The sequence below is a fragment of the Rattus rattus genome, chromosome 1 (assembly GCF_011064425.1).
Source record: "Rattus rattus isolate New Zealand chromosome 1, Rrattus_CSIRO_v1, whole genome shotgun sequence".
In the NCBI taxonomy this organism is placed as follows: Eukaryota; Metazoa; Chordata; class Mammalia; order Rodentia; family Muridae; genus Rattus; species Rattus rattus.
The window spans coordinates 75,913,944-75,927,296 of NC_046154.1; the positions used below are offsets into that span (position 1 = coordinate 75,913,944).

Sequence of the window (13,353 nt, forward strand, 5' to 3'; positions counted from 1 at the left end):
TGCTTGTCTGGCAATGATGTTAAGCAGCCTTTATTGTTTACTCCAGGAAGGAGGTGTCCTTATAAATTAGGTCAGTTTCATGAACTTCCTCAAGGTGTTTTGTTTGTTTGTTTGTTTGTTTTGTTTTCATTTCTGGCTTAAGGAGCCTCCCTGCAAGATACTAAGTTTCAATCTCAGAGGAGCCTGCTATGCCATAAAGAATAAGAAAAGACTTTGGAACTTTCAGCTACAAGTACCTTAAAATGCTGTTCGCGGGGCTTATTGGGCCATACAGAACTGTGGACAATGGAGACCTGGCAGAGATTTTATCCCAACCTGGGCTAGGAACCATTTGTGTGACATCCATGCCAAGGTTTAGTGAATCTTGGCCATGTCTTAAGAGTGTGAGTGAGCCTTAATTTAAAGCAAATGCATGAATTTTATTGACAGAAAACAGTCCAACATAGCACAGTACTCAGGGTGTGTTATGGTTGCTGCTTGATACTCTCATCCATATTTGCAGGTGTGGGTGCAAAACGAGAGTGGAAAGATACGAAAATTATGGTTTTGCAAATAACTGTGGGTGAGCAAATATATGCACTTTAGGTTAAGGAGAATGTGGGCATTTAAACATCTGTAATTGTTAAATAGTTTAGTGCCTATTGTAGAGAATGCTTGCAGTTTGCAAGACACCACCCACCCAACACTCATCTCGTGAAAGCACAAATTAATGAAAATGAAGAGACTAAACTATCATTGTCACTGAACAAGTTATCGCAGAGAAGTTGATGCAACTTAATCCAGGAAACTGAAGTCAGACAGTGAATGGAAGCATTTGGAATCCATGCAAAGGCTGTTGTCAGATGTCATCGGTGTCTATTGAGTAAAGCTACGACAATGATTTCTTAGTTGCAATGGAGAACCAAGATGTTGAGGAAACAGAATGGGGTTGGCCCAGGACATAAGTCAAATGTGCTAGAGGCAGCTCAGCTAGAAGGCTAGTTAAGTTCCTTAGAGTCCAGATGATTCTATCATGAATTCCAGATTGTGTGATGTGGAGTGACAGAATTTGCTATTTTCCCTGCTGGGTATGGATACTGCTTTGATCCAGTTTTCCTTTGCTCTATCCCATCCATCCATTATGGATAGGGGATGCTTAGTTTGCACCATTGCATGCTGGAATTATGTAATGTTTTGATTTGTACAATTAAGGAATTTCTTTGAGTCTCAAATGAGCTTTGAACATTTAAACAGTCTTTAGACTATTAAGGACTATGGGGACTTCTGAAGTTGGACTGAACAGATGTTGTACTGTAATGTGGCTGTCGCTCTATGGAGCGCAGAGAAACCTTCCTTCCTTAACTTGTCTTTGCCAGGTATCTTGTCAAAGGAATGAGAAAAGCAACTAATACATTATTACTTTATTGCTATAAAGTATGAGCTTTCTAGGAAAGTGTATTAGAAATGACAGGAGATGAATCATTCTTAGCAGAAGGAAAACTCAACTCGTGGAAATGCAGGTTTGAAGATGTGTGGCTTATTGGAGACATAGAGTTTACATTATAAAGCTTTCTGTATCTGCTGCTTTGAGGGAGCAACCCTGCCATTAGTACTAATATAGTGAACTGTTAATAGTATGTGCTTTAAGGTGCTCTGATGTTTAACCTAAGAAAGGTATGAAGCATGTGCTATCAATCACACAGGTGGTAACTAGGCGAACTGTAAAATTTCAGTGATTTGTTAGGTTAGATTTTTATGTCAGAAAAGAAATATAGATCCTGTTTTGATATCTTTTTTTTCTTCAGTGTGCATAGAAATGGCTGCTAGCTCTGTTTTATTTCACCTTGTATATTTCTGATGTTCTTGCTTAACCCAGAAACTGGTGCATCTGAACCTCGTCAGCAACCTCTAAGCCTCCTTGGCACTTGGGCATTCCGTGTGTTTGTCTTATGGAAAATCTGATGCAAGAGTGAAGATTGTGTTTTATGCTCACACTCCCATTTGCATTGTTAGCATGTGCTACTTGGGACCCTATATGAAAGACCATTGGTTTACTACAGAAGGTCCTTATAGACACCATCCATTGTCCTGATATTCTGGAATAGTAGTAACTCCTCTCCTGCTACTGCATGGGGCCTGGGCAAGGGAAGGCTAACACGCTGCGGGGTCAATTTCCTGCGTACAGTCATGTTTGTTTAAATAGGTTATTTAATAGCTTTCGTTAAATTATCCTAAATTGGAAGTCTCTTCTGCCTTTAGATAGCACTATATCCCTGTGTCAAAGTTATTGTTATTGTCTAAGTGAGAACTAATGAACTTATACCATTGTAGGAACACAAGAACAGAAAAAGCCCAAGGAATAAGAAAAGGTTCCAGAATAATAAATTCTCTGAATTATAAAAGAGAGGTAGAAGAGCAGAACAACAATAAATTTTGAAGTGGGGCTTCATAATTTAAGTGGCTCTTTCCTGAAGATATCACACTTCACCAAAAATAAATAAATAAAATAATTACTAAGTGAGTGATATCAGGTGAAATGAAATAAGCAAGCCCTAGGTGGGTGCAGTAAGGCAGTGTTTGGGGTAGGGCTAGATGTTGAGATATATGGAGTATGGCATTGCGGGGTTTTTTTATACAAAAGGTAATAGCAGATAACTAATTAGTGCCAGGGAGGTCAGCAAGTGATAAAGGGCTTTAAGGTCAGTGGATCATGCAAGAGTGTATTTTAGCATGTAGGAAGATAAAGAATATCAAGAAAATCAGCAAGTAGCACAAAGCCTCTAAGACTCAATCAGGGAGGCGGGGGAGGGGAGAGAGAGAGAGAGAGAGAGAGAGAGAGAGAGAGAGAGAGAGAGAGAGAGAGAGAGAGGGAAGAGGGGGAGAGGGGAGAGGGGAGAGGAGAGAGAGGAGAGAGAGAGAGAGAGAGAGAGAGAGAGAGAGAGAGAGGGAAGAGAGGGGGAGGAGGGGAGAGAGGGGAGGAGGAGGACTACTGTGGACAGTCACTTGCACTACTGCCTTCCTTCTCTGGGGTGAGTTCAGTGTTCCTCACTATGAAGACCTGAGTGCACCTGAATGCAATGTAGGTCCAGTGGGTTTCATGGTGCTGAGAGGAAGATAGATCATACCTGACACATCTCCCTCCCACAGGAAGCCCAGCTTAAAGGTTTACCTAAGCCAATATGTTTCTGGTGTGTTCTTAACAAGTTTCATAGCTGGGGCACCCTGGCACATTCAATGAGGTTGCTGTCTCCTCAGCATCTCTCATGATAAAGTACATGAGGAGGTACAAACACAATGCTGTAGGGATTGCATTAAGCTAGCTTAAGTACTATTAATATCCCTTTCCATTAAAATTGTTAATATTTTTTCATTAATTTATTTACTTATTCATTTTACATCTAGATCGTAGCCTGCCCTCCCAGGCTCACCCTTGAAAATCTGCTTACTATCCTCTCTCCTTCTCCCCAGAAAAGAGGAAAGGTTCTTGAGCTCGACCCTGCCTTGGGATATCCAGTCCTATCAGACCTAGTACATCCTCTCCCACTGAAGCCCAAACTGGCAGTCCAGCTAGGGGAAGGAGATCTAATGGTAGATTCAGAGACAGACTTCACTTCTATTGCAGTCTTAGTAGAAAACCAGTCTGCACATCCCATCTAAAGCTTCAGGGGTTCTAGGTCTAACCTATGCAAGCCTTTTGGCTGGTAGCCCAGTCCTGTTGAGCCTGCATGAGACAGATTAGTTGATTCGGTACATCTTGTGGCGTCCTTGACCTCTCTGGCTTGCTCAATTCTGTCCACTACTCTTCCACAAGACTTGCTGAGCACTACATGATGCTTGGCTGTGGTCTCTATATCTGTTTCCATCTGCTGCTAGATGAAGCCTCTCAGGAGACAGCGATGCTAAGTTTCTGTCCTCGAGCATAGCAGAGTATCATTAATAGGGTCAGGGATTGATTGGCTCTCTCCTATGGGATTTGTCTCAGGTTGGTTGGCCATAACTACGCCTGTGCATCTTATGGGCAGGGCAAATTTTGGATTGAAGGTCTTGTGTTTGGGTTGATGTCCCACTCCCTCCATTCAAAGCCCTGCCTGGATGCAGGAGGTGGCCACTTCAGTCTCCGTATCCCCTTTATGGAGACTCAAAATCCTTCGTATACCCTTAGCTGATAGGAATCTCAGCTAGGGTCACCTCTACCAATGCCCCAGAGATTCACCAGTCCCAGGTCTCCTGGTAGTCTTAGAGATGACTGGGATTGGATTCCATTGTCACTCTCAGCCCTTTCCCACTCTTGCACTCCCCCCATCTTATCCCCATCTCTATCCCTTTCTATCTCTATCTCTTTGTTCATCTACCTCCTATGACAATCTGTTTTCTCCTTCTAAATGAGATTCCTGCATCCTCCCTTACATCTCCTGATTACTTAGTTTCTTTGAGTCTGTGGATTGTAGTATGGTTATCCTGTCCTGTATGGCTAAAGCCCACTTATAAGTGATTCCATATCATGCATGTGGATTGTAGTATGCTTAGCCTGTCCTGTATGGCTAAAGCCCACTTATAAGTGATTCCATATCATGCATGTGGATTGTAGTATGCTTAGCCTGTCCTGTATGGCTAAAGCCCACTTATAAGTGATTCCATATCATGCATGTAGATTGTAGTATGGTTAGCCTGTCCTGTATGGCTACAGCCCACGTATAAGTGATTCCATATCATGCATGTGGATTGTAGTATGGTTAGCCTGTCCTGTATGGCTAAAGCCCACTTATAAGTGATTATATATCATGCATGTGGATTGTAGTATGGTTAGCCTGTCCTGTATGGCTAAAGCCCACTTATAAGTGATTACATATCATGCAAGTGCTTTTGGGTCTGGGTTATCTCACTCAGCTTGATAGTTTTTGGTTCTACCCATTTGCCTGAAAATTTCATGATGCCCTTGTTGTTAATAACTGGATAACATTCCAACATGTAGATGTACCACATTTTCTCTATCCATTCTTCAGTTGAGGGACATCTAGGTTTTTTTCCAGTGCAGACACTAAGTTTAGCAGTTATTAAGTGCGATCTCATGAAACTGAAGTCTTTTCAGGGTTAAGGACACCATCAATAGGACAAAACCTGCATCCTACAGATTAAGAAAAGATCTTGGCCAACCATCTATCTGACAGAGGACTCTACCCAAAATGTATAAATAACTCTAGAAATTAGACACCACCAAACCAAATAACCCAATTAAAAATTTGTGGTACAGAGCTAAACAGAGAATTCTCAACAGAGGGATCTGGAATGGGTGAGAAACACTTAAACAAATGTACAACATCCTTAGTCATCAGAAAAATGTAAATTAAATGACTCTGAGATTTCATCTTACAACCACCAAAATGGCTAAGATCAAAAACTGAAGTGACGTCACATGCTGGCAAGATGTGGATCAAGGGAAACACTTCCATTGCTAGTGGGATTGCAAACTTGTACAACCTCTTTGGAAATCAGTTTGATGGTTTCGCAGAAACTTGGTTCTATTTCAAGACCCAGCTATTCTAATCCTGGACAGAGATATTTCTAAAAGATGCCCCACTACATCACAATGACACTTGCTCAACTATTTTCGTAGCAGTTTTATTCATAAATAATGTTTTTAGGGGAACAACGTTTTAGAAGAAGGGAATGGGGATGGGATGGGGGATTATGTCCAGGAAACCGGGAAAGGGAATAACATCTGAAATGTAAATAAAAAATATCTAACAAAAATGTTTTTAAATTTTTATTTTCTTGGGGTTTAAATGAATTTGGATTTATAGTCTTTAAATACAATGCATATAAAATGACTGTTTAAATAAGCATATAAATTACTTAAACCAATTGGATATAAATGATTGCACTGAAATAATAAGCTTTTACAAGAACTGCTTTATAGAAGATAAACTATAGATGGTTCCTTGACTGACAAAGGTGCAGAGTTAAGCACTGAGGTATAAATTAGAGAGGTCAAGAAGTTACTGTTCCCTTTGTGTTGAATATTCGGATAACTGAACATCTCATTTGACAGAGAATATAATAAACTGCGGATTTTATTAAGTTTGAAAGGAAACTGGAAGCTGACTGATAATGTATTCTGTTCCAGCTTGATATAAAAGGCAAGCAGTTCTTGGCCTGTGATCCCCAGTGGCAGTGCCTGGCTGTCAGTATGCTGGCCCCAATGTTGATGGACGTGATGGGCTTTGGCTCCAGGTGAGTTGAGTGTGTCCAACATGGCCACTCCTTCATCACGCATTGTTGCTGCTCTGCCATCTTTACCCTACAGAGCTCATACTGATGCTTCACAAGTACTTTTCAAATACCAAAATATTTTGCTTGTTTAAAAAGAATTATGCTTTTGAAATTCCATAATGTCTCTAAAATCAATACATGCTTCCCCATCAAAATTGTAAATAGCAGAATTTATTGCAATGCATGGATTTAACTTTAAATCAAGAGTCAAAATACCAGAGCAAAGGTTGTGATCACATACCTTCAGAGGTTGAGAACAGGAGGGGCAATTCCCAAAACTCTTTCTTAGTATCAGATGAGCCGTTTTAAACACAGATGCCAGAAAACTGACTTACTCCAGAGACAACAAATTTTATAATTCACAGAATAGACAATTCACACTGGCAAATCGCTCCATGACTCAATAGGATCCCTTATTTCTGATTTTCCAATTAGAAAAATTTCAATCTCTTACACATTTAACCATGATTCCCTTTACTAAACTCTCTGGCTACAGAAAAGCATCAGCATGAAACTGCCATGAGCGACAGTCATAGACTATTGAGTCACGAAAGAAAAGATTGATATCAACAACTTAATTACAAGCATTTTTATACTTTGACAAACCTGCATAGCGGTCTTCAATTTTTTTTATGTGTAATTCCCATGGATTCACTGCTTTAAACAGGTTCAAGGATGAAGAACGGAAAGAATTAAAACAATCAAGTGTTCTAGGGACAGGGCTATGAAAAGATACAAAGTACACAATAAGCATTTGGTCTGTTTAATCAAGTGTCTTAATGGCTGGCTCTGGCTTTTGACACAGCAATTCTATATGTAGTGATTTAATGTAATGCAATAATTAGGAATGTCTAAAGAGATTTAAACAATAGAATGTTTCCCATGGTCTATTTTAATGGCATTGAAAATTATAAACACCTCAAGTATGCTCATATAGAACTTAAAAGAGGGTATTTTTTCAACAGTGAAAATCTATATTACTATTAAAATTGGTTTCAGAACACGATGCTTCTATAAAATTAACAAGCAGTCATATTTATAAATGAGAAAGATGAGGATTTTATATTATTTCTGTGTATAAAAAAATAAAGCAGAGTTGCAAAGGAGTCCGTATGATAAAATCTTCCTAAGATTTTAATGCCATGTATATTACATATTACATATAATATACAGTATATATAATCCATATGAATATATTAAGTTTCTGTTTTCTAGTCTATACTTTTTGAATAATCAAAAGTCTTCTTTATTTGGAAAACTAAGTCTGAAGCTTTTCATAAGGAAAAAAAGTGAGATTATAAGAAGGAAATTTGACGGAAAGAGTAACTTTATTTTCCAGAGACACTAAAAGGTTTACAAATATTACAGTAAAATGGCTTATTATGTATGAAGTCAAGGTACAGTCACATGTTATTTTGTATTAAGAGAAATCCTTTTCTTAAGTGCTGTCAAGAGTTGCTCTCTAGTTACTATATAAATTCTACAGGTAAAGACCAGAATGTGGATAATATCTACATGATGCTTAAATACTTTTATATTTTTCTGGGGACCTATAGAATAAGTGATACATGTTACATAAGTGTGAATATTAATAGGTGTTTTAGGTTTATATATGGTATTTCAATTTATGTCTTAAATAATATTCTTTACTGCATAGGTTAAACATATTAACAATTTCACACAAGGTGTTAAAACATTTTCAGCTTACATACATTAATAATAAACTCATAATCATCAATAATGTTTAGGTGTAACCCAAATTTGAATTTTCTACTTCCCCTTTTCTGAGTGTTCCATCTCTTTGTCGTCTGTTGAATGAGCTGAATCCTGGTCTGTCTTGGATCTCTTTGGAGTCTATTCCTGTATGTCTGTACCTGCGTCTGGTGTGCCTTTTGAGTGTATCTGTCTCTAACAAAAGACTTTACTCTGTATTTATTGAATAGCCAAAAAAGTATCACATGGCAAAGAAACAAGAATTACTTTACATAAATCTTTAACAGAGGTTTTACAAGGGATTGAGTCAATGACTCTGAATGAGCGAGATAACACAGTACTCAACCATCCCTGTTTATCAAACAATTATCTCTACATTGCAGTGACCATTTGTGTTAGAAGTTCATTTTGTAAGATTTCTTTTATACTATATTTGTTATTTTCAGCATTTTATTATCAAAACACACATTAATTATTATTGGGACAAGAGCATGGAAGAGAACATAATTTAAAGTTATAGCTATGCTTTAAAAATCTTAGGTTTTAAGAGTTGATTATGGGAAATCCAGTGTATTTAAGGCTGATTTTTACATTGCCTCTTAAAGGCAGGTTAAACAAACAGGCTGAGTACAAACTAGGATAGAAATCCTAACAGCAACAAACCAGACCCCCACCCCAAGAGTTCCCAGGGACTAAACCACCTTCCAAAGAGTACACATGGAGGGACCCATGGCTCCAGCTGCATATGTAGCATAGGACAGCATTGTCAGACATCAGTGGGGAGAGGCCCTTGGTCCTGTGAAGGCTCGACGTCCCAGTGTAGGGGGAATGCCAGGGCAAGGAGGTAGGAGTAGGTGGGGGGGAGCACCCTCATAGCAGCAGGGGGAGGGAGGATGAGATAGGGAACTTTTGGAGGGGAAAACAGGAATGGGGATAACATTTAAAATGTAAATAAATTAAATATCCCATTTTTAAAAAGGTATAAGTTACCTTAAGATATATTGTTATGTGTCTATGAGGTCCAGCAAAAGTTCCAGTCTCAGGGGCTGGGGATTTAGCTCAGTGGTAGAGCGCTTACCTAGGGCAAGGCCCTGGGTTCAGGTCCCCAGCTCCCAAAAAAACCAAAAAAAAAAAAAAAAAAGTTCCAGTCTCTTAGCACATGATATATTTTCATAACATTGCATCACCATATTTCAACATCCATTTATATGGCTGTGTGATATATATATATATATATATATATATATATATAAAACAGATATTACTGGATAATGATAACCAAGAAAATTATCATTGTATAAATATCATAGGATTGAGTATGTTGCTTATTAAATCCATGAAATTTAATTATGCTTTGTTGGTATGATTTTATGTGATACTCTTTATTTCATTTTGAGGTATATAAATTACCTATATCATCATAGTGGCAATACTTAAAATACTGGTACTTGTCTCTCCCAGATACCTATGTTCCTGTTGATGAGGTCTTGAACTTTGGAAGTTTCCATCAAATTTCTGTCCCCTATAAAAATTTACCTATATAATCCTAACTTGAAAGAATACAAATGATATCTAGGATAAAATTTAATACCAGCTCACACCCTTTCCACTGTCTGTCTCTGAAGAGATACAAATAGTCTGTATTCACACATTTATTTCTACTTAAACTTTTCAAAAAAAGAAATGTGTACAATGTCAAAAAAATGACACTCTCTCCTTTCCTATTCCTTCCTCCATCTCCTCCTCCTCCCTCCATCCCTTCCACAAAGAGATACAATTAGACTGCATTCCTTGCACAGTTCACACCTTTTCATTCAAATTTAATCATAAGTAAAGTTAATCCTCATCAGATTGTCTTTAGCAACAGCATAATTCTGCTGTTTTTGGCATCAGGTATGGAAAAACACAAAGAAGAATGTGAAGGATGATCTGCCCAGATGGGGCATGCCATCTTGTCCTCAATACACAGAGAGCTAAATTCATGAGCAAGTATATGGATACTTTTGTTCCTTTTTATATCATTAATAAACCATTTACCATAAGGATTCATTATGTGCTTGTCTATAAATCTCCCCAGCATATGCATGGTAAATATAAAAACCTACAATTCATAGTGGATGCTAGAACAGCAGAACAAAAAAATGCAATATATGGAAATTATGGAATGCAGATAGTGTAGCCGTGACTTGACCTCAAGTACTTTGTTCTACCATATATAAGGCTCAAAGCTGGTCTTGATAGTCCCATCAGGCCTCTGACCCTTAAATTACTCATAAGCTCTATATCATCTTGCTATCTGAATCAAATAATATTTGTTAAAAACAAAACAAAACTTTATTAAAAAATTTAAGTATTGTGCATTTAGGCAAAGATATTCAGTATCATTCAAATAGAATATGCAGTCAAAGAATAAAGTTTAGAGGAAACAAATGGCTTGCAGAAATTCACAGCTGTAAAACTAAAAAGTAATGTAGATGTGTGTCCCTGGTTGAGCTTGAAAGAGAGAATCTACTAAATCAATTTCAGTATTGTTTTAAAGATTTGTTTTTAATGCACGAATGTGTGTGTGTGTGTGTGTATATGTGTGTGTGTGTGTGTATGTGTGTGTGTGTGTGTGTGTGTGCGTGCGCGCGTGCACCTATGAGTCCACAAAGGCATCAGATTCCTTTGGAGCTACAATTACAGGTAATTATGAGCCACTCGATGTGGGTGCTGAACTTGGGTCCTCTGGAAAAACAGAAATTCTCTGAAACTGAGTCATCTCCTTAGCACAAGACTATTGAATTAGAGACTAAATTATTTTCTCATTATAGCATTTTATGTGAAATATGATTTACTATCACTAAGCAAAATAAAATCAGTGGCAAGTACTTTTAATCCCAGCACTGAAAAGGCAGAATTTGATCTGATTCTGGTCTACATAGCAAGTTCCAATCAAATTGGTCTACATAATGAGAACTTTTCTCAAAAATTATAATAAATGTTAGTTATTAATATTGATTCAAATTATGTTAGGAGTCACAGACCTCATTGAGTTTTTCTTCGTTCTTTTTGTCTTTGTCTTTATCTCTTTGTCTTTATGTCTGTCTCTGTCCCCCCCAATAGCATTCTATGTCTTAGTTTTCTTTCCTGAAGGTATAAAGCCTTTTCAGAAAAATGTTTGTGTAGAAAGTTTTCTCCCTTTCACTGCCCACTAATTCAGACAGGTTCAGTGGTTCCTCCTCTTAAAAAAGGGAATTCATCACTAGAGAAAACCCAAGTATAATGACACAAAGCTGTACATTTTCATGACATCCACTCGGAAAACATATGTGACATGAAAATAAAGGCACAGAATGTTAAGACAGAATTGACTCATTGAACTAGAAGTTAGTTCCAGCCACATTCTAATGAGTTCATGATCTCAAATTTCAAAAGCAATACACATTTTACAAGGAAAGCTATTCATTGTCACCAACAACTGTAGTAATGTTAGCATTGAAATTAAATTGTTGTGTATTCAGTTTTATCCCAAGATGCCTTATTGGCTTCTATGTACCCTCCTCGATAATCCATGTGCTTTATGCATTTGACATAACCCTTACAACATGTACAGTAGGAATGATTTTATACAGCAGTAAGAATATCTGATATTTTACAATGATTGAGTATATTATACTTATCATTGCATCTATGGAGGACACAGTTGGATTTAATGTCAAAGAATGAACAAAACCAACTTCTAAGCCATAAAATGTAAGCTAAAATAAGGAATCTTTCTCTTACAACATCAAAACATCTTATTATTCTACAACAAATAATGCCAGGGTCATAAATCAGAAACCTTTATAAGTGGTAAAATTCAGCTCAGTATTTTATAGGAAGCTTTTTTTCTATTTATAGTAAACAAATAAAAATTCAAATTTATGATTACATAATACTGAATAAGGTATAGATTAACATGCAAAGGTTATATAACATGAATATTCAGAAACTTGCTTTATCTTTCTGAACATAAGCCAGAACTTTGATTTCACAAAGCACATTTACCAACTATTTTATCAAATGACCTAATGTTTTCACACTATTAATTCAACAATTATGCAAATACTTCAATAGTTTACACACAAAGAGATGGAGTAGAGAGGGGAGAGAGAAAGAGGAGACAAAGAATTAAAAATGGAATTGCCCTGTAGCAGGGCAACAGTGACCTTATTAGGCTGTGAAGGCTTACAAATATAAAGCCCACAGTCAGTAATGGATTGTGGTTTTTGGAGTTGTTGACCCATAAATTTCAATAGACCCCCAAATGTTATAGGCAATTGCTGTAGATCTTGGATATCCTCTAGACCTTGATGGTATGACTCTGTTATGTAAGTCAACATGTACTAGATGCATAGAACATAGAAAAATCAAGCTGATAGTGACACAGAAGCTTTCTACCTGTTGACTACCTTTCATAGCAATAGAAGGTGCTATGCACAGTACTAGAAGAGAGTACACAGTGATCAAACCTGTACACTACAGTAATGAGTGACTCGCAAGAAATGCCCCTATTGCATAATAGCATGAACACATGAGAAGTAACCAACCACCTTATGATTGGCTTAAAGTTACACTCCAGAAAAGATAAAGGCATTACCAGGAAAAATCTGGGGCTATGCACCAGTACCTGGACAGGTTATAGGCCATAGAAGAAAACTCATTACTATTCAAACTGACATTGGTTTAATCAGTGTTCTATTGCTTTACAGACCACATGAAGCTCAAAAGAAGGAAGAGCAAAATGTGGATGCTTCAGGCCTTCTTAGAAGGGGGAACAAAATACTCACAGGAGATAGAGGATATGAGGGACTTGGGAGGAAGAGAGGAGGGGGAGGGCAAAAAAGGGGGCGGGATCAGGTATAAGAGGAGACAGGGATAATATACAGAGGGTCAGGAATTTGAACAGAGGTGTGTAGCAATGGGGGATAGGGAACTAGGGGTAGCCACCAGCAAGTCCCATATACCAGGGAAGCAAGAGGCTCCCTGGGACCCAACAATGATGAGATTGGCTGAACCATCAAGCAAAGGAGATGGAGAAAGAAAGGGACGTCATGACCACAGCAACTCTTTTAAAGGAAAACATTTAACTGGGCCTTGCTTCCAGTTCAGAGGTTTAGGTCATTGTCATCATGATGAGAAACAACATGCAGACCTACATGGTCCTGGAGAGTAGCTGGGAGTTCGACACCCAAATCCACAGGCAGTAGGCAGTGGGATGCTGGGCCTGGCTTGAGCATTTCAAATCCTAGAACCACCTCCAATGACTACTTACCCCTTACAAGGACATGTTTACTCCTACAGCCATAACTCTTAAACCCTGTCAAGTAAAGCCATCCTTTAATGACAAAGTATTCATATATGAGTCAA

The 13,353-nt window shown here is 37.9% G+C and overlaps 1 long non-coding RNA gene across 1 annotated transcript in view; it reads left to right on the plus strand.

Moving 5' to 3' along the window:
• LOC116900751 overlaps positions 1–13,353 on the plus strand; it is a 221,472-nt gene that overhangs the window by 60,949 nt on the left and 147,170 nt on the right. Inside the window, exon 2 of the long non-coding RNA XR_004387948.1 lies at positions 6,104–6,210. This is a non-coding gene — a long non-coding RNA (uncharacterized LOC116900751). The remainder of the gene's footprint in view (positions 1–6,103; positions 6,211–13,353) is intronic.